The sequence below is a fragment of the Musca domestica genome, unplaced genomic scaffold (genome assembly GCF_030504385.1).
Source record: "Musca domestica strain aabys unplaced genomic scaffold, Musca_domestica.polishedcontigs.V.1.1 28, whole genome shotgun sequence".
Classification (NCBI taxonomy): Eukaryota; Metazoa; Arthropoda; class Insecta; order Diptera; family Muscidae; genus Musca; species Musca domestica.
The window spans coordinates 1,715,101-1,738,377 of NW_026712293.1; the positions used below are offsets into that span (position 1 = coordinate 1,715,101).

Below are 23,277 nucleotides of genomic sequence, written 5' to 3' on the forward strand. Positions count from 1 at the left end.
TTTATTCATCCGAGCTACTAATGCTTTGGTAAAACTTGATGACAATTTCAGTTCCCAACGGGACGAAGAGCTCGATGTTTATATCCTAGAATTACAAGGAGCTGAGGTCAGAACACTATGGGATAAAGTTAAATTCCAATTTGAAAAGTGCCTCGATTACATATATGAAGATAAAAATTCGCATGAGGACGACATTTCAGCAGCCGACATCAAATACGATGTCGCCTACAAATGTTTTTTAAATGTTTTAGCTTCCATTAATAGAAAGGTAGGTGCGCTACGGGCTCCGCCTAAGTCACCTACAGTAATTACACCAAAATCTCATGTAGGTAACCCTTCAATACCTCGTTCCGAGGATACAGCGACCGTATTAAATGCTCCGCATCGATCCGAAACTTTCCAAAATTCATCTTTCACATCCTGTGGAAATGAAAATTCCAGTCACAGGTTAAATTTGCCACCCTGACAATTACAAGGAGCTGAGGTCAGAACACTATGGGATAAAGTTAAATTCCAATTTGAAAAGTGCCTCGATTACATATATGAAGATAAAAATTCGCATGAGGACGACATTTCAGCAGCCGACATCAAATACGATGTCGCCTACAAATGTTTTTTAAATGTTTTAGCTTCCATTAATAGAAAGGTAGGTGCGCTACGGGCTCCGCCTAAGTCACCTACTGTAATTACACCAAAATCTCATGTAGGTAACCCTTCAATACCTCGTTCCGAGGATACAGCGACCGTATTAAATGCTCCGCATCGATCCGAAACTTGCCAAAATTCATCTTTCACATCCTGTGGAAATGAAAATTCCAGTCACAGGTTAAATTTGCCACCCTGTGACATCGAAGTATTCAATGGCGATTTTCTTTCCTGGCCTACGTTCAGGGACTTATTTTCTGCCATATATAAATAATAGCGGTATAAGCGATATCAAGCGTTTTTGCCATTTAAATAACAAAACTAGTGGTGATACCCATGAAATTGTGTCTAAGTTTTCGCTTACACACAAAAACTTTAGCTTAGCATGGAGTGCCTTGTTTTCTACTTCTGACAATTCTCGAATTTTGGTGAACCACCAACTTAAGCTCCTCTTTGACCTTCCAATTTTAGACAAAGGAACTAGTGCAGGGTTAAAGAAATTACAAAGAGGCATAAACGGGTGTATTTCGTCCATGTCTAATTATGATGTGCCGACAAAAGACTGGGATCCTATTCTAGTTTTCTTGTGTCTTCAGAGGTTACCTAAGAACTGCGTGGTGCTTTGGGAACAAAGCATAAAGAACAAATCTTCTTTGTCTTTGTGGAAAGATTTGGATCACTTTCTTAGAGAAAGGATCCAAACTCTGACCTGCTTACGTGACATTAGGGGCATCGATTACGTCGAACCTCTGAACAATGATAAACGTTCCCTTTCTACGAATGGTGCAACGAATACATCAAATTCCGTCACGGCCCAAAGTGCCCCTCATTTCTCAAGGTTACCTCGTACATCCTCGCCAAAATCATGGGCGCTTTGTTCCCAACAAAGGCATCATCTAAGAGTTTGTCATAAATTCATAAGACTTTCAGTTCCTGAAAGAATCATCTCAGTTAAGAAACACTTCTGTTGTCTTAATTGTTTGTCTCACGGACATGAAACTTCAAAATGCAACAGCATTTACACCTGCACTATATGCAATAAACGGCATCACACGCTGTTACACATCGAGGCCACGCCTCAAACGTCTCCGACGACTTCAAATGTTAGAAGTCCAGATCAGGTAATTCTACCTACTACTTCTACCAGTATCACGTCAGGGTCTTCAAACCGACAGGTATTTCATACCACCCAGAGCAGAAAAATATTGTTAGGCACAGCTATGATCTATATTGTGCACAAAGGTACTACGTACCCAGCTAGAGCCTTAATAGATCCTGCTTCAGAAGCATCTTTTGTTTCTGAACGTATACAAAAAAGATTGGATATAGGCGCGAATAACGTTCAAGCTTCAATCTAGGGGTTTAGTGGGTCCGTTTCAAAAATTTCCCGTAAGCAATGTCCCATTCGTATCAGTTCTCCATTGAATGCTACGCAGACAATGGAAACTAATGCTCTGGTTCTACCGACAATTGCAGAAAATCTGCCATCATTTTCCATTAAACGTGACACCATTCCACAATTGCCAAATCTTCGTTTGGCCGACCTTTTCTTCCCGTCCTGTTGACCTATTACTAGGAGCAGATCTTTATCCGAAGATCCTGCTACAGGGGACTTGCACAAATGTGTTAGGTTCATTGACAGCACAGAACACCGTCTTCGGCTGGATCATTACTGGTCCAATGCCTAACTCCCATCTACAATCTTCTATTTAGGGATTCTTCTTAAATAAGATTACGACTGGGGACTTTGAGTCATTACTGCTCACATTTTTACATACGGACGCTATTTTTCCATACGTTTTAGGTATACATAGGTCAGTTTTCCTACCGAAAACTTTAAGATTTCATCGCCTACACCTTTATTTTCTACTTGCTACGCAACTATTGGTCAACGACCATCTGAATCGACAACGTCTTCTTTTTTCATTTGTCACGCAAATGAATTCAATCCGCATAACGACTATACGGCCGTCTCTACTTAATTTTCTAAGAGGCATCCCATATTGTTCATCTGGTATGTTTTGAATGCCAAATCTTGAAGCAGATGCTACGCATCTATAATTATTTATATTGCTGGACCACCGATCCATAATTCGCATAAATCTAACCGAATGTGAGGAGCGAAATTTAATATTGGAAACGGCACTTTCGTCCGACGGCCATTTCAATTCCTTTCCCACTCCTACGGAGTTAGTTATAGTCGATGTTTCGCGTCGTCTTCGCCTCCTCTCTAGTTTTTCTGTACAAATTTGAAAAAAAAAAACTTAGTTTGACTATACAGTTGAAAAACGACCTACGGTTTTGTGGTCATTCTGACCAAAGTTCGTTCCTATTTACATTTTCGCTTCCTCTCTACTTTTCATATGAGTTGGAAAATTTAGAATGATTGTTGCGATGATGGTGTGCGGATTACGTCCCATATACAATAAGGGACAACGATTTGATGGCTGCGCTGATCCCTGAAGCCCACGGCATACACAACGGATGAAGCAGAACCTCCATCGGAGAAAATTGTATTAAAAATCTGTCTTCGACGGTCCCTGGAGTTCCTCCAGGTTTCGCCACATTAGACTCGACGAGTTCAACCTTTAAAAGATCAGGACCTTCTCGAGGCATTGCACGATCTTGCTCTACAAGCACATTCTTTCAGTGTTCATGTTACGATCGGTTCCTTTTCGGGCATTGCACGATCGTGCTCTATGAGCTCGCATGAAAAATTCAAAACAACCTTTTTTATTTTTTTGTCCATTGTTTTCATGATACAATCAGTTCCTCCTCGGGGCATAGCACGATCGTGCTCCACGAGCTCACATTAAAATAACTAACATTAACGTAAAATTTGCAACACGGTGAAATGTTGCAAAGGCCGGCGGAATGTTTACTATCAAACTTAATTTTCATTAAATTGCGTTAATATTACATATTTGTAACACGGGTGATTTTTCTCCTCCTTAGGTAATGTCTACTACCTCTTTGTACGACTTTGTACTTCGTACATAATGTCAAAGGTAATGACATTTCCTAAGGAGTGACGTTTGTAATTGCCGCCTTTACAGTATTCTACCAACTCTACGAGTACTAACAAGCATAGGATTACGTCCTACTGCTCAAAACCCTTTGTACGAAGGTAATATTGTTCCACGAACAGCCACCCTATAAAAATATACAGTCCACTACTCTAGTTGGAAAAAATATTAATCATTTGTATTTTTATTTTTCTTTAATTTCTTTATTTTCATTTTGCTACGCAAACATTGGTCCGATCGACCCTGATTTTATGATCTGTCTCCTTCCTTCACGAGGAAAAACAACAAAGAAACGACTGTTTCGCAGCAAAAATATTGGATTCTACGATCCGTCTATTTGCCTCACCGAGGATACAACGACTTCGTCGCCAAAAACAACAAAAGGGATCATCGATCACCGTCATCACCTCTACTAAATTTCATTTTAATTAAACCGCCACAACAAAGGTATGTACACTCTGAATTACGTTTAAACGTTTTTTTTTTTTTTGTGGTGTTATTAAAAAAAACAAAGCCTTCGGTCGTTCTCTACAAGTTTGTATGTCCGTCCGTCTCCTATGAGATTGGCGTCGGCATTTGTCACAACAACAAAATAGTGTCAAAGTGATTTTTGTTTCCAACAAAACACGCACTCACAACCACAATCACAGAATTGCATATTTACTCATTGCCTATTTACTTTTTTGGCATATTTCTTTTATATTTGTAATTTCTTTTCTCGTTGCGCTTATTGTGTTTTACATCTTCATGTAAGTAGTTAAACGTAACAACAACAACAGAAAAGAATATTTGTTGTCATTACTGCTGATTGTTGGTTCCTCTTTATTTACATATTCGTGTAAATAACAACAGTGACACTCACTGATAAATGATAGCTGATCACATACAATAGGTGTGTTCACGATCATTTATCATAATATATTTATTGAAAAATTTAAAGTGCCATTTGCAATAAAATTTTGCTTTTGTCTCCGATACAATACACCCTACATTCGGTATATACATACATATATGTGTATAGTAATATTTTATTAAATAACGTTTAATACAAATATTACTATTTATTTTTGCAAACTCTATCGAGAAAACTGTTTTGTTTCTTGCTTTATTCTGAGCGATTGGAAGAGTACAAATAACGGCTTTAGTGATTTTCGTCACATTTTTGAGTTTTTCGACTTTTTACACATTTCTTTTAAATTTTTTTTTGTCGGTAAGCGGTATTTACGATACCCTGCCACATACTGAGTGTATTTTACGATACACTGTAAACAATATAAAATACACTGAAAGAAAAGAATTAGAATTTTTGAGTTTCTTTATAATATTATTTTACTTTTTGTCGATTAATCACGTTAAACCTCAATTATAGTCCACGACTATTATACAATCAGTGTATTTTCATTAAATAAATATTGATTTTAGTGACATTACGTGTCGTTTTAAAAATATTTTACGCATTTTCGTGCAAATTAAATTACAATTTCTTGTATTTTCGCTGCAGTTTTGTCAAATTTGCCACCCTGTGACATCGAAGTACTCAATGGCGATCTTTTTTCCTGGCCTACGTTCAGGGACTTGTTTTTTGCCATATACATTAACAATAACGGCATAAGCGACATTGAGCGTTTATGTCATTTTGAATAACAAAACTAGTGGTGATGCCCATGAAATTGTGTCTAAGTTTTCGCTTACACACAAAAACTTTAATCTAGCATGGAGTGCATTACTATCTTCATATGACAATCCTCGAATTTTGGCGAACCACCAACTTAAGCTAATCTTTGCCTTTCCAGTTTTAAACAAAGAAGCCAGTGCAGGCTTAAAGAAACTATAAAGAGGCATAAACGGGTGTATTCCATCCATGTCTAATTATAATGTATCGACAAAAGACTGGGATCCTATTCTAGTTTTCTTGTGTCTTCAGAGGTTACCTAAGAACTGCGTGGTGCTTTGGGAACAAAGCATAAAGAACAAATCTACTTTGTCTTCGTGGAAAGATTTGGATCAGTTTCTTACAGAAAGGATCCAAACTCTGACTTGCTTACGTGATATTAGTGGCATCGATTACGTCGAACCTCTAAACAATGATAAACGTTCCCTTTCTACGAATTGTGCAACGAATACATCAAATTCCGCCACGGCTCGAAGTGCCCCTCATTTCTTAATGTTACCTCGTACATCCTCGCCTAAATCATGTGTGCTTTGTTCCCAACAAAGGCATCATCTAAGAGTTTGTCATAAATTCATAAGACTTTCAGTTCCTGAAAGAATCAGCTCAGTTAAGAAACACTTCTGTTGTCTTAATTGTTTGTCTCACGGACATGAAACTTCAAAATGCAACAGCATTTACAACTGCACTATATGCAATAAACGGCATCACACGCTGTTACACATCGAGGCCACGCCTCAAACGTCTCCGACGACTTCAAATGTTAGAAGTCCAGATCAGGTAATTCTACCTACTACTTCTACCAGTATCACGTCAGGGTCTTCAAACCGACAGGTATTTCATACCACCCAGAGCAGAAAAATATTGTTAGGCACAGCTATGATCTATTTATGCACAAAGGTACCACGTACCCAGCTAGAGCCTTAATAGATCCTGCTTCAGAAGCATCTTTTGTTTCTGAACGTATACAAAAAAGATTGGATATAGGCGCGAATAACGTTCAAGCTTCAATCTAGGGGTTTAGTGGGTCCGTTTCAAAAATTTCCCGTAAGCAATGTCCCATTCGAATCAGTTCTCCATTGGATGCTACGCAGACAATGGAAACTAATGCTCTGGTTCTACCGACAATTGCAGAAAATCTGCCATCAATTTCCATTAAACGTGACACCATTCCACAATTGCCGAATCTTCGTTTGGCCGACCTTTTCTTCCCGTCCTGTTGACCTATTACTAGGAGCAGATCTTTATCCGAAGATCCTGCTACAGGGGACTTGCACAAATGTGTTAGGTTCATTGACAGCACAGAACACCGTCTTCGGCTGGATCATTACTGGTCCAATGCCTAACTCCCATCTACAATCTTCTATTTAGGGATTCTTCTTAAATAAGATTACGACTGGGGACTTTGAGTCATTACTGCTCACATTTTTACATACGGACGCTATTTTTCCATACGTTTTAGGTATACATAGGTCAGTTTTCCTACCGAAAACTTTAAGATTTCATCGCCTACACCTTTATTTTCTACTTGCTACGCAACTATTGGTCAACGACCATCTGAATCGACAACGTCTTCTTTTTTCATTTGTCACGCAAATGAATTCAATCCGCATAACGACTATACGGCCGTCTCTACTTAATTTTCTAAGAGGCATCCCATATTGTTCATCTGGTATGTTTTGAATGCCAAATCTTGAAGCAGATGCTACGCATCTATAATTATTTATATTGCTGGACCACCGATCCATAATTCGCATAAATCTAACCGAATGTGAGGAGCGAAATTTAATATTGGAAACGGCACTTTCGTCCGACGGCCATTTCAATTCCTTTCCCACTCATACGGAGTTAGTTATAGTCGATGTTTCGCGTCGTCTTCGCCTCCTCTCTAGTTTTTCTGTACAAATTTGAAAAAAAAACTTAGTTTGACTATACAGTTGAAAAACGACCTACGGTTTTGTGGTCATTCTGACCAAAGTTCGTTCCTATTTACATTTTCGCTTCCTCTCTACTTTTCATATGAGTTGGAAAATTTAGAATGATTGTTGCGATGATGGTGTGCGGATTACGTCCCATATACAATAAGGGACAACGATTTGATGGCTGCGCTGATCCCTGAAGCCCACGGCATACACAACGGATGAAGCAGAACCTCCATCGGAGAAAATTGTATTAAAAATCTGTCTTCGACGGTCCCTGGAGTTCCTCCAGGTTTCGCCACATTAGACTCGACGAGTTCAACCTTTAAAAGATCAGGACCTTCTCGAGGCATTGCACGATCTTGCTCTACAAGCACATTCTTTCAGTGTTCATGTTACGATCGGTTCCTTTTCGGGCATTGCACGATCGTGCTCTATGAGCTCGCATGAAAAATTCAAAACAACCTTTTTTATTTTTTTGTCCATTGTTTTCATGATACAATCAGTTCCTCCTCGGGGCATAGCACGATCGTGCTCCACGAGCTCACATTAAAATAACTAACATTAACGTAAAATTTGCAACACGGTGAAATGTTGCAAAGGCCGGCGGAATGTTTACTATCAAACTTAATTTTCATTAAATTGCGTTAATATTACATATTTGTAACACGGGTGATTTTTCTCCTCCTTAGGTAATTTCTACTACCTCTTTATACGACTTTGTACTTCGTACATAATGTCAAAGGTAATGACATTTCCTAAGCAGTGACGTTTGTAATTGCCGCCTTTACAGTATTCTACCGACTCTACGAGTACTAACAAGCATAGGATTACGTCCTACTGCTCAAAACCCTTTGTACGAAGGTAATATTGTTCCACGAACAGCCACCCTATAAAAAATATACAGTCCACTACTCTAGTTGGAAAAAATATTAATCATTTGTGTTTTTATTTTTCTCCAATTTTAATTTTGCTACGCAAACATAAATAGAAGTAAAATAAATTTAAAAAAAAAAACGAAAACAATAATAAATATAATTTATATATTTACAAGTAATAAGTATAATATATATTAATTACACTGTACGACACGATTTTTCACCCATGATCAAACTGACAAAATTCTGAAAATATAGCTCAAAATAAAATATACGTATCTCCCAGTTTTTCTAGATCAATTCATTTAAGCTTTTTACGAGCAATTCAATTTTTGGAGTAGTAAACATTAAAAATGCAATTTTTATAGTTGTAAATTAAAAGGTAAAACTTAGTAGTTAAATTAATTTGAAAAATTTATACGCTTATTTTGACGTTTGTACATATCGCTTCTGGTCTCACGGCAAAGTGACCAACAGTATTGAGCTAGCATATTGGGGCTGTATTACTCTCCAAATTAACTAAATCCGTTGTATATAGTCTATAAATAACCAAATTTTGGACGCAATTTTGGATAGACTACCATGGTTAAAAATTCCATAAAACCGTTGGCCATCAATAAATATCCCAAAATATAAAAATTTGGATGCCAAAACGGAAAGAGATGACCCCTTAAAAAATTTCTCTTCCTTAGCTGAAAAATATCCATCATATGCATATGCCCTAAAATTTTGGAAAAATACTGGAGCAAATAGCCAACATCTGCGCTCCTTATCAAGAGACCTTACAGCAGCCGAAATCCAAGATGGAAAGCGATTTTGCATAATTCGCACACAAAAATTCATTTATGCCGACGAATGCAACTCACTAATAAAAAAGGCACAAATTTCTCCTTCAAGCGCTCTATTGACACTCAACCCGTTTTTAGATTCAAAGGGTACTCTAAGAACAAATAGCAGATAAGTACAATCGCCAGCCCTAACATATAGAGAACGTCATTCAATAATACCACTACATGGCGAAAAACTTAGTAAATTTTTAGCCGAATTCACTCATAAGGTTACTTTACACGGTGGTAATCAATTGATGACCCGAGTATTAAGATTCGATTTCTGTATATATTTCGACTCAAGTCTTTGGTAAAACAAACAATACGAAAATATCGATTCTGCTTTATTCACAAAGTAATAATTTTCTTTCTCGACCCCTCAAAAACACAGGGGTATATTTTGCAGGACCCTTTAACATTAAAAGTTATTCAGGTAGAGCCTGTTTTATTACAAAATTCTACGTGTGCCTGTTTGTTTGTTTCGGCACTAAGGCAATACAATTAGAACCCATAAGCGATTTGTCAACATATGCGTTTCTTGCCGCTTTTTCTAGGTTCACAATTCGGCGAGATTGCCCATCTTGCACATTTTCTGACAACGGAACTAACTTTGTGAGTGTGGTTGATCTATTATAGCGAGATCGATTAGCTTCTATGAAGAATATTCCAAATAGCACAATTCAAAACAACTTATCTTACTTGGAAATTTATTCTGCCTTGTACTCCACACATGAGCGGCTTGTGGGAAGCTGGTGTAAAATTATTTAAAATTCATTTGCCAAAAAGTATCCCAATGAATAATGCATTTCACTTTTGAAGAATTTACCACTGTTTTAGCAAGAGTAGAAGGCTGGTCATTTCTTAATAGGAACATCTATTCTTGCCCGAACCAGATGTTTCAGATACAGGTTTAAGCCTAGCCAATTGTTGAAAAAGACACAAAGTTATTTCACAATATTTCTATAACAGATGAAAGTTAGAATATCTCCACGAACTTCACAGAAGAACTAAGTTGAAATATGAAAAAGAGAACATCAAAGACTGAGATTTAGTTGTCCTAAAAGATGTAAGATTGGGTCCACATGAATGGAAGTAAGGTCGTATTGAAAAAACGTATCCAAGTAGTGACCAAAATACTAGGGTTGTTGACATACGGACAGCAAGTGGCAGATAAAGGAAACCCAAAACAAAAATTGTCAAATTGTTATACGACTGACTAGACGTACACAAAGTGCGTGTAAGGAAACTAAAAACAGTGAAGTGCCTATATACTTAAATTAAACTTTAAACTTACGTGCTAATTTAATAAATTATGTACCTCTCTACATTCAACATTCATTTACAATCTAATTAAATAAATAAGTTGAATACTTAAAACTAAGTGAACTAAATAGAATGTAAAGTTACCTATATATAATATGATTTGTTCCTACTTAAATCTAAATTGGACCAAACCAAACTTAATGTAACATAAATAAATAAGTAAAATAATTGAACTAAAATTGGATGTAAAATTACGTAGATAATGTTTTTTTTTCTTATTTAAATAAAAATTAAACTAAACTAAACTTAATATAAAACAAATAAATAAAATAATTATTCTACTATTGCAGCACACAAGCCTACACAAATTAAACAAAGTTTAAAGTAAATAAAAGTAAAGTAAATTTTAAAAATAAACAAAAACAATAATAAATATAATTTATATATTTATAAGTAATAAATATAATATATATTTATTACACTGTACGGCACGATTTTTCACCCATGATCAAACTGACAAAATTCTGAAAATATAGCTCAAAATAAAATATACGTATCTCCCAGTTTTTCTAGATCAATTCAATTAAGCTTTTTACGAGCAATTCAATTTTTGGAGTATTAAACATTAAAAATGCAATTTTATAGTTGTAAATTAAAAGGTAAAACTTAACAGTTAAATTAATTTGAAAACTTTATACGCTTATTTTGACGTTTGTACATATCGGTTCTTGTCTCACGGCAAAGTGACCAACAGTATTGAGCTAGCATATACCTCATGTCTTTGCCTATGTACCTCTTTTCAATTTCCGCGATATCTTGGTGAAATCTTTCACCATGCTCGTCGCTGAAGTCAATGGTTGTGAAGAAAATGTATTTTGAGGGACATATTGACTCCCACCGCATGATACAAAGCAATCAGTTCTACAATTTCCTTATAATTTTCCGACCTCTTGTTTCCCAAAAAAAAAATTATTTATAACGTTTATGAACGCAATCCATGCTCTTTTTTCTATGGGACTAAGCATATTTTGAATATAATATATAATAAATAATAATAAGGAAAAGACACATTCCGTTAAAAAAAATCCTAGCAAACATAGCTGCTATACATATAAAAAGCGCCATAATACTCTTCTGCATAGAAACCAATCAGTTCCTTTTCTCAGCACAATTTACGGTAGCACTGCTCCAAATTCAAACCTCAATCCAGGCTCTGTCCCATTTTCACATTCCGAATTACAGTTCACTAGCAGTGGAGTGGTGATTGTGCAAAATTATTTTTCTACTAGCGTGGTTTGTAATGGTGTGACATCTTCGGATTGTGCTCTCTTCTATTCTGGTTCAGAGGGAACTTTTATTTCACATGTTCAATGCAATAGAATTACCCAATAATCGCACCCGTGCTCAAATTTCAGGTTTGAACAATTATAATGTATGTGTATGTAACAATTGCATTTTCGTTCTAGTTTCAACATTTGACCACAATTTCGAATTAACTATTGCTGCTTTCATGATTCTTTAGCTTTCAGGCAATCTGCCAAGTCATTCTATTTCGACTTCTCCGTTCAAATATCTTCAGAATATTTCATTAGCTGACTCGAATTTTTATAAGAGCTCACAACTTGATCTACTTATTGACAGCGATGTGCTGCCACCCTAATGTTTTCCTTTCCTAAAAGTGTATCCGGAACGGTTCGAGGTGATTCGAGTACTGCATCATTTAGGTGATGATGTTCGTTCAGAGCCACCTAGAGCTAGTGACATTCTTCGCTATTTCATGTACGTCGTCAATGTGGCAATCAGCTAAGAGTCCTCTGGATTTTCTTTAAAAGTGGACATCCAAATTGAAGACAGTTCTAACAGATATTCCAGGATCTTTCTTAAGTTCGAAGAAAGAAGTACGGACAAAATGTTAGGCATACGATGGGATGCTTATTCATATTCTTTCTTTTTCACTACTAAACTATTTTCTTAATCGTCTACATATACCATGTATATATCTGTCGCATACAGCGAAATTGTTTGATCCGTTTGGTTATCTCCATGTTTGGTTTTGGCAAAAATTATGATGTAGAAGATTTGGACCTCTGGTGTTAGTTGGAATGATTGTCTCATGATATCGTTTTCGAATGGTTGCAATTCCAAAACGATTTTCAACTTCCATTAAAAACTCTGTCCATTCCGAGACCTCAGTTCTGTGGAGCTGTACTTCTGGCTAAGATTATAGTCTTCTTTCTTTTTTGAATGTTCCGTCCTATTCCACATTCTCAGAGTCGGAATTGCTACCATTGTTATCGCACTATTATATCTCTTGCTTTGTCTAACTAAGCGAAGAATAAAAAATGGAAAATAACGGTAATTAGCAGAGACCAGCAACGTTAAAAACTTGACAGTCAAATGTTTGCTAGCGCAGCACAGCAGCAACAACGTAAGAATTCAAGTGTCTTCTTAAATGATCACATTACGTCTGGTGATGTGTTCGACGGAAACGCTAATGTTTATATGTTTTCTATTTGAGTTTAAATAGAATAAATCATTTAAGTTTAAGAGAAGGAAATAAAGTTCACTTTTGACAATTCACCAAACGAACAAACCAAATTCGTTAAACTTATACACCAACATCATCAATGGGGCAGAATTCGTTATTTGAGTACATGTTGATGATTTATTGATAGCTTCGAAAAATGAAAGAGTTATCGCGAATGTAAAACAGTAATACAATAATCGTGAAGTAAGCTACCTGGGTTCGGTATCAATGTTTTTGGGAATAGGTATTAAAAACAGAAAGAAAGTGGAACATTTCTTTTTCGACAGAGTATTTGACAAGGTTCGAAGGAAACAAAATGTTCAAAATATCAGTTCGAACCTTCGTTCACAGTTAGATACGCTGATACTAATTGGTCGAATCAATCAGAAGAGATGTGTTTATTGAATGGTTGTGAAATATTAAATGGTTGTGCAAGCAACAGACTATAGTTTCTTTGTGTACAGCTGAAGAAGAATTCATAGCATTGTCGGAAGCAGCAAAAGAAGTGATGTGGCTTAGGAATATTTTAGCTGAAAAAGGATGCGAACAATTTCAACCAAACTAAATTTACAAAGACAATATAATCTCTTTAAATTTAATGAAGAGAAGAATTTAAGTAGCAGTACAGAACAGAAATGCTTGCAGACTTTCTGACTAAACAACTAACTAAAAATTCGAGAAACTCAGACCATTAACACAAGCCATGTTCATTTGGGGACAGGTGTTGAAATTGACACTTGTAAAGATGTGATGGTAACGCAGATATTGTTTTTTGTTTCCTTTTTATCTTTATCTAGTCTGCCTTCACACCATTATTATTCATTAATCGATTTTACGAGAACTTTCTATCGCTATTTTTTTCCTTATTTAGTTTAGTGAGATTTAGTTGTCCTAAAAGATGTAAGATTGGGTCCACATGAATGGAAGTAAGGTCGTATTGAAAAAACGTATCCAAGTAGTGACCAAAATACTAGGGTTGTTGACATACGGACAGCAAGTGGCAGATAAAGGAAACCCAAAACAAAAATTGTCAAATTGTTATACGACTGACTAGACGTACACAAAGTGCGTGTAAGGAAACTAAAAACAGTGAAGTGCCTATATACTTAAATTAAACTTTAAACTTACGTGCTAATTTAATAAATTATGTACCTCTCTACATTCAACATTCATTTACAATCTAATTAAATAAATAAGTTGAATACTTAAAACTAAGTGAACCAAATAGAATGTAAAATTACCTATATATAATATGATTTGTTCCTACTTAAATCTAAATTGGACCAAACCAACCTTAATGTAACATAAATAAATAAGTAAAATAATTGAACTAAAATTGGATGTAAAATTACGTAGATAATGTTTTTTTTTCTTATTTAAATAAAAATTAAACTAAACTAAACTTAATATAAAACAAATAAATAAAATAATTATTCTACTATTGCAGCACACAAGCCTACATAAATTAAACAAAGTTTAAAGTAAATAAAAGTAAAATAAATTTAAAAAATAAACAAAAACAATAATAAATGTAATTTATATATTTATAAGTAATAAATATAATATATATTTATTACACTGTACGGCACGATTTTTCACCCATGATCAAACTGACAAAATTCTGAAAATATAGCTCAAAATAAAATATACGTATCTCCCAGTTTTTCTAGATCAATTCAATTAAGCTTTTTACGAGCAATTCAATTTTTGGAGTATTAAACATTAAAAATGCAATTTTATAGTTGTAAATTAAAAGGTAAAACTTAACAGTTAAATTAATTTGAAAACTTTATACGCTTATTTTGACGTTTGTACATATCGGTTCTTGTCTCACGGCAAAGTGACCAACAGTATTGAGCTAGCATATACCTCATGTCTTTGCCTATGTACCTCTTTTCAATTTCCGCGATATCTTGGTGAAATCTTTCACCATGCTCGTCGCTGAAGTCAATGGTTGTGAAGAAAATGTATTTTGAGGGACATATTGACTCCCACCGCATGATACGAAGCAATCAGTTCTACAATTTCCTTATAATTTTCCGCCCTCTTGTTTCCAAAAAAAAAAAAAAAATTAATTATAACGTTTATGAACGCGGTCCATGCTCTTTTTTCTATGGGACTAAGCATATTTTGAATATAATATATAATAAATAATAATAAGGAAAAGACACATTCCGTTAAAAAAAAATCCTAGCAAACATAGCTGCTATACATATAAAAAGCGCCATAATACTCTTCTGCATAGAAACCAATCAGTTCCTTTTCTCAGCACAATTTACGGTAGCACTGCTCCAAATTCAAACCTCAATCCAGGCTCTGTCCCATTTTCACATTCCGAATTACAGTTCACTAGCAGTGGAGTGGTGATTGTGCAAAATTATTTTTCTACTAGCGTGGTTTGTAATGGTGTGACATCTTCGGATTGTGCTCTCTTCTATTCTGGTTCAGAGGGAACTTTTATTTCACATGTTCAATGCAATAGAATTACCCAATAATCGCACCCGTGCTCAAATTTCAGGTTTGAACAATTATAATGTATGTGTATGTAACAATTGCATTTTCATTCTAGTTTCAACATTTGACCACAATTTCGAATTAACTATTGCTGCTTTCATGATTCTTAAGCTTTCAGGCAATCTGCCAAGTCATTCTATTTCGACTTCTCCGTTCAAATATCTTCAGAATATTTCATTAGCTGACTCGAATTTTTATAAGAGCTCACAACTTGATCTACTTATTGACAGCGATGTGCTGCCACCCTAATGTTTTCCTTTCCTAAAAGTGTATCCGGAACGGTTCGAGGTGATTCGAGTACTGCATCATTTAGGTGATGATGTTCGTTCAGAGCCACCTAGAGCTAGTGACATTCTTCGCTATTTCATGTACGTCGTCAATGTGGCAATCAGCTAAGAGTCCTCTGGATTTTCTTTAAAAGTGGACATCCAAATTGAAGACAGTTCTAACAGATATTCCAGGATCTTTCTTAAGTTCGAAGAAAGAAGTACGGACAAAATGTTAGGCATACGATGGGATGCTTATTCATATTCTTTCTTTTTCACTACTAAACCATTTTCTTAATCGTCTACATATACCATGTATATATCTGTCCCATACAGCGAAATTGTTTGATCCGTTTGGTTATCTCCATGTTTGGTTTTGGCAAAAATTATGATGTAGAAGATTTGGACCTCTGGTGTTAGTTGGAATGATTGTCTCATGATATCGTTTTCGAATGGTTGCAATTCCAAAACGATTTTCAACTTCCATTAAAAACTCTGTCCATTCCGAGACCTCAGTTCTGTGGAGCTGTACTTCTGGCTAAGATTATAGTCTTCTTTCTTTTTTGAATGTTCCGTCCTATTCCACATTCTCAGAGTCGGAATTGCTACCATTGTTATAGCACTATTATATCTCTTGCTTTGTCTAACTAAGCGAAGAATAAAAAATGGAAAATAACGGTAGTTAGCAGAGACCAGCAACGTTAAAAACTTGACAGTCAAATGTTTGCTAGCGCAGCACAGCAGCAACAACGTAAGAATTCAAGTGTCTTCTTAAATGATCACATTACGTCTGGTGATGTGTTCGACGGAAACGCTAATGTTTATATGTTTTCTATTTGAGTTTAAATAGAATAAATCATTTAAGTTTAAGAGAAGGAAATAAAGTTCACTTTTGACAATTCACCAAACGAACAAACAAAATTCGTTAAACTTATACACCAACATCATCAATGGGGCAGAATTCGTTATTTGAGTACATGTTGATGATTTATTGATAGCTTCGAAAAATGAAAGAGTTATCGCGAATGTAAAACAGTAATACAATAATCGTGAAGTAAGCTACCTGGGTTCGGTACCAATGTTTTTGGGAATAGGTATTAAAAACAGAAAGAAAGTGGAACATTTCTTTTTCGACAGAGTATTTGACAAGGTTCGAAGGAAACAAAATGTTCAAAATATCAGTTCGAACCTTCGTTCACAGTTAGATACGCTGATACTAATTGGTCGAATCAATCAGAAGAGATGTGTTTATTGAATGGTTGTGAAATATTAAATGGTTGTGCATGCAACAGACTATAGTTTCTTTGTGTACAGCTGAAGAAGAATTCATAGCATTGTCGGAAGCAGCAAAAGAAGTGATGTGGCTTAGGAATATTTTAGCTGAAAAAGGATGCGAACAATTTCAACCAAACTAAATTTACAAAGACAATATAATCTCTTTAAATTTAATGAAGAGAAGAATTTAAGTAGCAGTACAGAACAGAAATGCTTGCAGACTTTCTGACTAAACAACTAACTAAAAATTCGAGAAACTCAGACCATTAACACAAGCCATGTTCATTTGGGGACAGGTGTTGAAATTGACACTTGTAAAGATGTGATGGTAACGCAGATATTGTTTTTTGTTTCCTTTTTATCTTTATCTAGTCTGCCTTCACACCATTATTATTCATTAATCGATTTTACGAGAACTTTCTATCGCTATTTTTTTCCTTATAAAAAAAACTTGAATTCTGTATACAATCCTCGGGCATACATATTTTGTTTCCAATATAAAATGCATTATCTAATTTAAATGCAAATGTTTAAGGTTTTGGTCAAGAAAAATATACTAATCAAATTTGAATAAACCTCTTCATGTTAAAAAACAGGCAGCTCACGCCTTGCTCATGACCAGCTTGCTTTATGGTATTAGAATTGTCTCAGGCTACATTGGTATACATCTCTTTTGGTTGCGGAGAATATTTAACGCAGTTGTACGCTTTGTCGATAAGAGTCCTTCAAGAAATCGATTTCTGATTATCAGATTTTGGTCCATTTTTCAGAAGGTGCTGTTTGCAAATTATTGTACATTTTGGCCGATTTCTGAGTTTGCTTCGTTTGTTGTTTCGATCTTATTACCAACTTTTTAACTTTTTGGTCATATAACTTTGCAATAGGCAGACATTTGAGTCATCCGTGTCTCTGTCGTGTTTTAAGTCACACCTATCGTACCATCGTATATTGTTCTACATAGAAACCCTTTTGTATTCGGGCAACTTAGGTTTTCCTCTTTATTTTTCAAAGATTTTCCTGACCTTCACCTTGAATTTTCCGCCCACTTATTGTTATTCGAAACATGCCGTCTGTGATTTCACGGACTTTTCCTTTCCTTCTTTTTCCCACTTACAATATAACCATAGTTACGGTACGAATTTTTCCTTTCAATCCCTTTCAATAAAGAAGAATTCTTTCGAGTTTATTTAAACAAAATTCTAGTCCCACTTGTGTTTTTTTTTTTCAACCCGAAATCCATCTGGCTGAAAAATTGTGTTTCCAACAATGTTTCTTTGGTTTGGTTTAAGTGCTCTCATCTTCTACAGTAAAATCACTGATGGATCCCTGGTATTTTCATTTGGTCCTCACGATCCGGATACACTTAAGTTGAAATTTCTATTCCAGTTTGGAATAAAAACTTCATTTATTTCGACTGTTTATCTTTTTTCATTTGTTGTTATTGTTTCTTTTATTCTCCCCATCACATCTCAGTCATATGTGTATAGAATTCACCAATTCGGCAGTTGACCTTTGTACGACTTAGTATTCAACTTAATATAGGGGTCGCCCACAATCCAAAATTTTATGGAGTACAACAAACAGAAAAGAGAAACACCAAAACTAATCTCTGAAGCAATTTCAACTGACTCCTTGGAGGCATCGACCCAGGACACGGCCACGAACATTAATACAAATGCGGGTGGTGACAGAGTGTACAGCTGTCCGCCCTTCTTGAAAATACGACAATCCTGCGACTCAGCGAGGAAAACGTTCCATCTGGTTTGGATGGATTCTTTTCCGACTAGATGGATTCGTTACTTTCTAACGCCGCTGCAGTAGGAGGAAGGAAACAGCAGCTGCTAAGCATAATGCAGACCACTGTAAAATAGGCGCTGAACTTTTCCTATCGCTCACTAAAGCCCTGGTTCAGGAGCCGTAATATTTAAAAATAAGGTGACTACGCTGGGGCGCGAACGGTATACTACTTCCTCTACCTCCAACGGAAAAAAGGTTAGAACGTGTATCGTCGCTGAAAATGCTTTACACTTAATCTGCCTTAATAATATCAGCGGAAGAGATGGCTGTTAGACTGGAGACACAATCTGGAAAAACACTAATTTTGTCTCCCTCTATCGCCCTTTCAACACCCCGACCCGCAAGGCCAGATAGTAGAAAAGCTGTTTACAGGGCTGGAAAGCAAGGCACAATCTTGTCGTTGGATGCGATGCCAAAGCCCACCACTTTAAATGGGGCAGTAAGGATGCCTGAGGGGCAATCTTGTCGACAAGGGCAATATTGTCGTTGGATGCGATGCCAACGCCCACCACGTTCAATGGGGCAGTATGGATAGCAATGCCAGAGGTGAGTCCATTTTTGGGTTTTATTCTTAAACATAATCTCTAGATATGTAACAGGGGTAATGAGGCTAGTATTCAAGATAAGAATAGAGAGGAGGTCATTAATATCACCCATACTAACATGAATGAATCGTTCATACTGTATTGTAAGGTTTCCACCGAAGGCTCCTTCTCGGATCATCGGAGGACAATATACCAAATTTCAGTAGAGGAACTTCATCAGAAACCTCATAGGAATCCATAAAAGGCTGGGACAAATTCGCGGAGTATATCTGTAACCTCTGCCTCAAGCTTAGATAACTACGTAAATTCAATAAAAAAGATCCTTATTGGTTGCTATGAGAAAACTTGTAGACGCTTATATAATACTACCAACAAGACCAAGCTGAGTACGGACTGGGAGACTTATAAATCTGCTTTCAACAGGTACAAAAGTGAAATCAAAAAGTCCAAATGATTATCATGGGTGAGCTTTACTGAGGTAGGTATCAATGAATCTTCCAGATTTTATAAAGTTAATTTAAATCCATTTGATGTATAAAACGAAATGATGGAAGCTGGGCTGACTCTGGTCTAGATACTCTCAATCTGTTAGCAGCCACCAACAGTTTTTCGTCCTTTCTATTGAAAATTCTGGAGAGACTAATAGATATTTAGATCAGATCTATGCTACCTTTGACTTCGATAAGCGCTGCTCAATATACCTATATGAAAAGAAAGTCTGTGACAACAGCGCAGCATGACGTCGTGTTGAGAAGAACATGAATGACTCGTGCTTCACTTTAGCAGTCTTCCTCGACATAGAAAGGGTTTTCAACAAATCACTTCTGAGGCAAGTTATGGTTCCCTTGTAAAACATAGTTTACCACAAATCCTAATTGAAGGGATTGATGTAATGTTTAGTAGCAAAATCATCAACTCAAGTATAGGGGATTGTCAGGAAATCTAGGAGCACCCCACAAGGAGGGGTTCTATCACCATTGCTCTGGCTTTTGGTGATAAACGACATGCTATAAGACCTGGAACGTGACGGAACAAAAGTAGTGGCTTACGCTGACGATGTGGCTCTGCTGATTGCGGGTAAATTCCAGCAAACTCATGCAGGGAGTTCTTGTTAAACTTTCCAGGTGGGCACGACTCAACGGCTTAGGCGTGAATACACCTAAAACCGAGCTCGTATTTTTTACAAGAAAATGGAATATCCCATATATTTCACTACCTATATCGGCCTTGAATGCTTTTAATTCTTTTACAACCAAATCTATGGCTGTTCTGGAATGCAGAAATGCTCTGAAAAAGTTTAAATCGTTGGTAAAACTTTTTTGGGTCACTGGCCATTGTAACATATCTGGCAATGAATCAGAAGATGAAATGACCAGACGTGGATCTTAGTCAGTATATTTTGAAATCAACAGCTCAGTGAAGCCACAATTATTGCCACTTCTCCAAGTATTGCACAAGCACTAGCTTGGGAGATTAAATCAAAATTGGCTGACAGGAAGGGGATGTAATGTCTCCAAAAAATATGCCAGTGACCTCCGAGTGGATATCAATGTTGCTCATCGTATTCGCGAAATCTGACCTAACACCGAACACTACAGTCTCTGCAGGACGAGGAGTAAACCGAGGCACTTACGCTACCACTGTCCAACTCTCTTTGGAGCCAGACAAAGGCTACTGGGTAAGAAAGTTCTGTCTGACTTGTCCTCTTTCTATGAAACCGAACCAGCAGCTATGCTCAGTTAACCAGAATTTATTTGGAGAATCTTCTTAATCTTGCAACCGCACTTATAAACATGTTCATCTCTCTGCACTTGTTATGCTTTCATTTTACATGAACGAAATAGCATAACCATGTAAGTTGGTTTAGAACAAAGACCCCTTAGTCGACCGTGCCTTGTCTATTAACAGAAGAGTGTTGGCATATTTTTTCTGGCTACCAGAAAAATAGTCAGGCTTAATCCCATTTTTTGTTGTTTTTATGAAAACGAAGTTTGTTTATTAGTGGAGAAACATGCTAATGTTTACCAAGTGGTAAGGCATGAGCCACATTCCGAGACATGTTCAGGCTTTGTACATAAAAAATCCTTGTCTCAGTCCAGTTGAGAAATTAATTCATTTAGTTTACAAGACCAAAGGCGCGGCCAAAGAGATAGTTCGGAAGAGTCCTCTAAATAGTAGTGTTTTAAGTCAAGCGTGGTCCAGCCTTTCCGATTGTTTAGCTCAGAGGGGGTCCGCCAATGGGAGTGAAATGCTGAATGCGTCGAGCAGTGGACCGTAGGATATGTAAAAAAGATAAATAAAAACACAAGGGTTTTTCTTAATATATGTAACTATTTATTCTTAGTTTGGTTAGTGGGTAACAATATTACCTGTGGCAACAATATTCCCTTCTATGCACAACGATATGTGCTTGCAAACGATATTGCGGGTGTAGTCTGTCCGAATGACAGCGAAATACTACTTGATATCTAAAGGAGGCGGCAAAACAAATGACAAATAATTAGTAGTTAAAATGTCAAATGCGCTAGCACAAGGTTGCAATAAACCGTAGCGCGTACATTTTAACGACTAATTAAGGACCAAACCAGGGGTCAATAAATAGCAATATTTTATGCAATTCTAAATTAAACATGCCGACCCCCTTGAAACATCAAAGCATGTTTCAACACAATTAACTTAATCTATATTAGTTCCAGTAGTAGGTACGGGTTGTATAGTGCAGTGTGATGTAAATGTAGGGAATGGAAACGCAGATGAATCAGCAGTAACAGATTCGGGATCCATGTCCGCTACAACGATAATATGAAGCCGCAGATGAATCTGCAGTAACAGATTCGGACTTCAATCAAGCTATATTTATACACGAAATGTAGTACTTTGAAGCCGCAGATGGACCTGCAGTTACAGATTCGGACTTCAATCGAGCTATGTGTTTCTCGAAACGATATTCGAGGGGGTTCCAATTGAGACCCTGTGCCAATGCCGGTATATAAACCGCCAGCTGTCGTGCGACCGATTTTACGCGAAGGTCGTCCTAAAACGTTGTTTACAAGTTTTAATTTCGTTGACTGACTACCTTGCGATAAACTCATTTTTATAAACTTAATAAGGTTGCTTTTAGACATTTTGTAAAGCGATTTTGAACGAACAAAACTAGATTTTTGATTTTCGACTCCAACCGATGTGGAGGATATACATTTCGAGGGACGGAAAACTGGGGCTGAAGCTGACAACAACGATTTTGCTACGCTTGACGAAGCCTTTGGAGTCAGAACCGGAAACGAACTATTCGGTTTTAATGACTCGCGATGTAATAACGTGTGATGACGTTGACCACATTTCATACAACTATTTTTACTAGTACAATTTACTAGCCTATGCCCCTTTACCAAACAATTTATACAATGTTCGTGGCGCTTGACGAATGCAAACCTACTTGCGGGGGCTAATTCCTTAAATTTTGAGCAAAAATGAAGGCGATGGATTTTCTCATGACAAAGACGACACGATTTTCCAATAGAAGGGGAAGGCGAACATTTAGATTTGGACTTTCTAGCGGTATCAAGCGAATTTGAATCCTACAAAGAAATAGATTTCTCTCTATAACCTTCCAAACACACGAGCGTGTTAATCCTTTCTGAAAGAAAGGTGTCTAAATCTTTCCACGAAAAAAGTTCCGATTTGTTTTTAATACCTTGTTCCCATAGCATTGTCGTTTGTTCTGGCAAGCGTTGCAGGCAAAGAAAGACAAGTATCGGATCCCATTGATCTGTGGGAAAGTTATAGATCGACATAGTGCAGCTATTAATTCCCTGTCGGATCTCCTTAAGACCCACTGCAGTTTCTTTCTCAAGAATCGGAAGATTAGGCAACGACTTTAGTTGATGATGAACCAATAATCGAATATTGTTGTATTCATCATTTAATGCTTTCCATGCGAAAGCAAGACCACGGTTAGTTAGAGGAAACTGCGAAACGATTTCCCGAGCTTCCCCAGCAGTTTTATTAAGCAAATAGAACATGCGTTCGACATCACTCAAACGAGAGTGTTTATGTAAATGGCGGTAAACAAATCCCTAAAGGAAGACCAAGAAGAAAAATCTCCCTCAAAAATATCAATATTAAT

The 23,277-nt window shown here is 36.5% G+C and overlaps 1 protein-coding gene across 3 annotated transcripts in view; it reads right to left on the reverse strand.

The window, feature by feature from the left end:
* LOC101893110 (zinc finger protein 2) overlaps positions 1–23,277 on the reverse strand; it is a 674,409-nt gene that overhangs the window by 509,949 nt on the left and 141,183 nt on the right. The window lies entirely within an intron of this gene.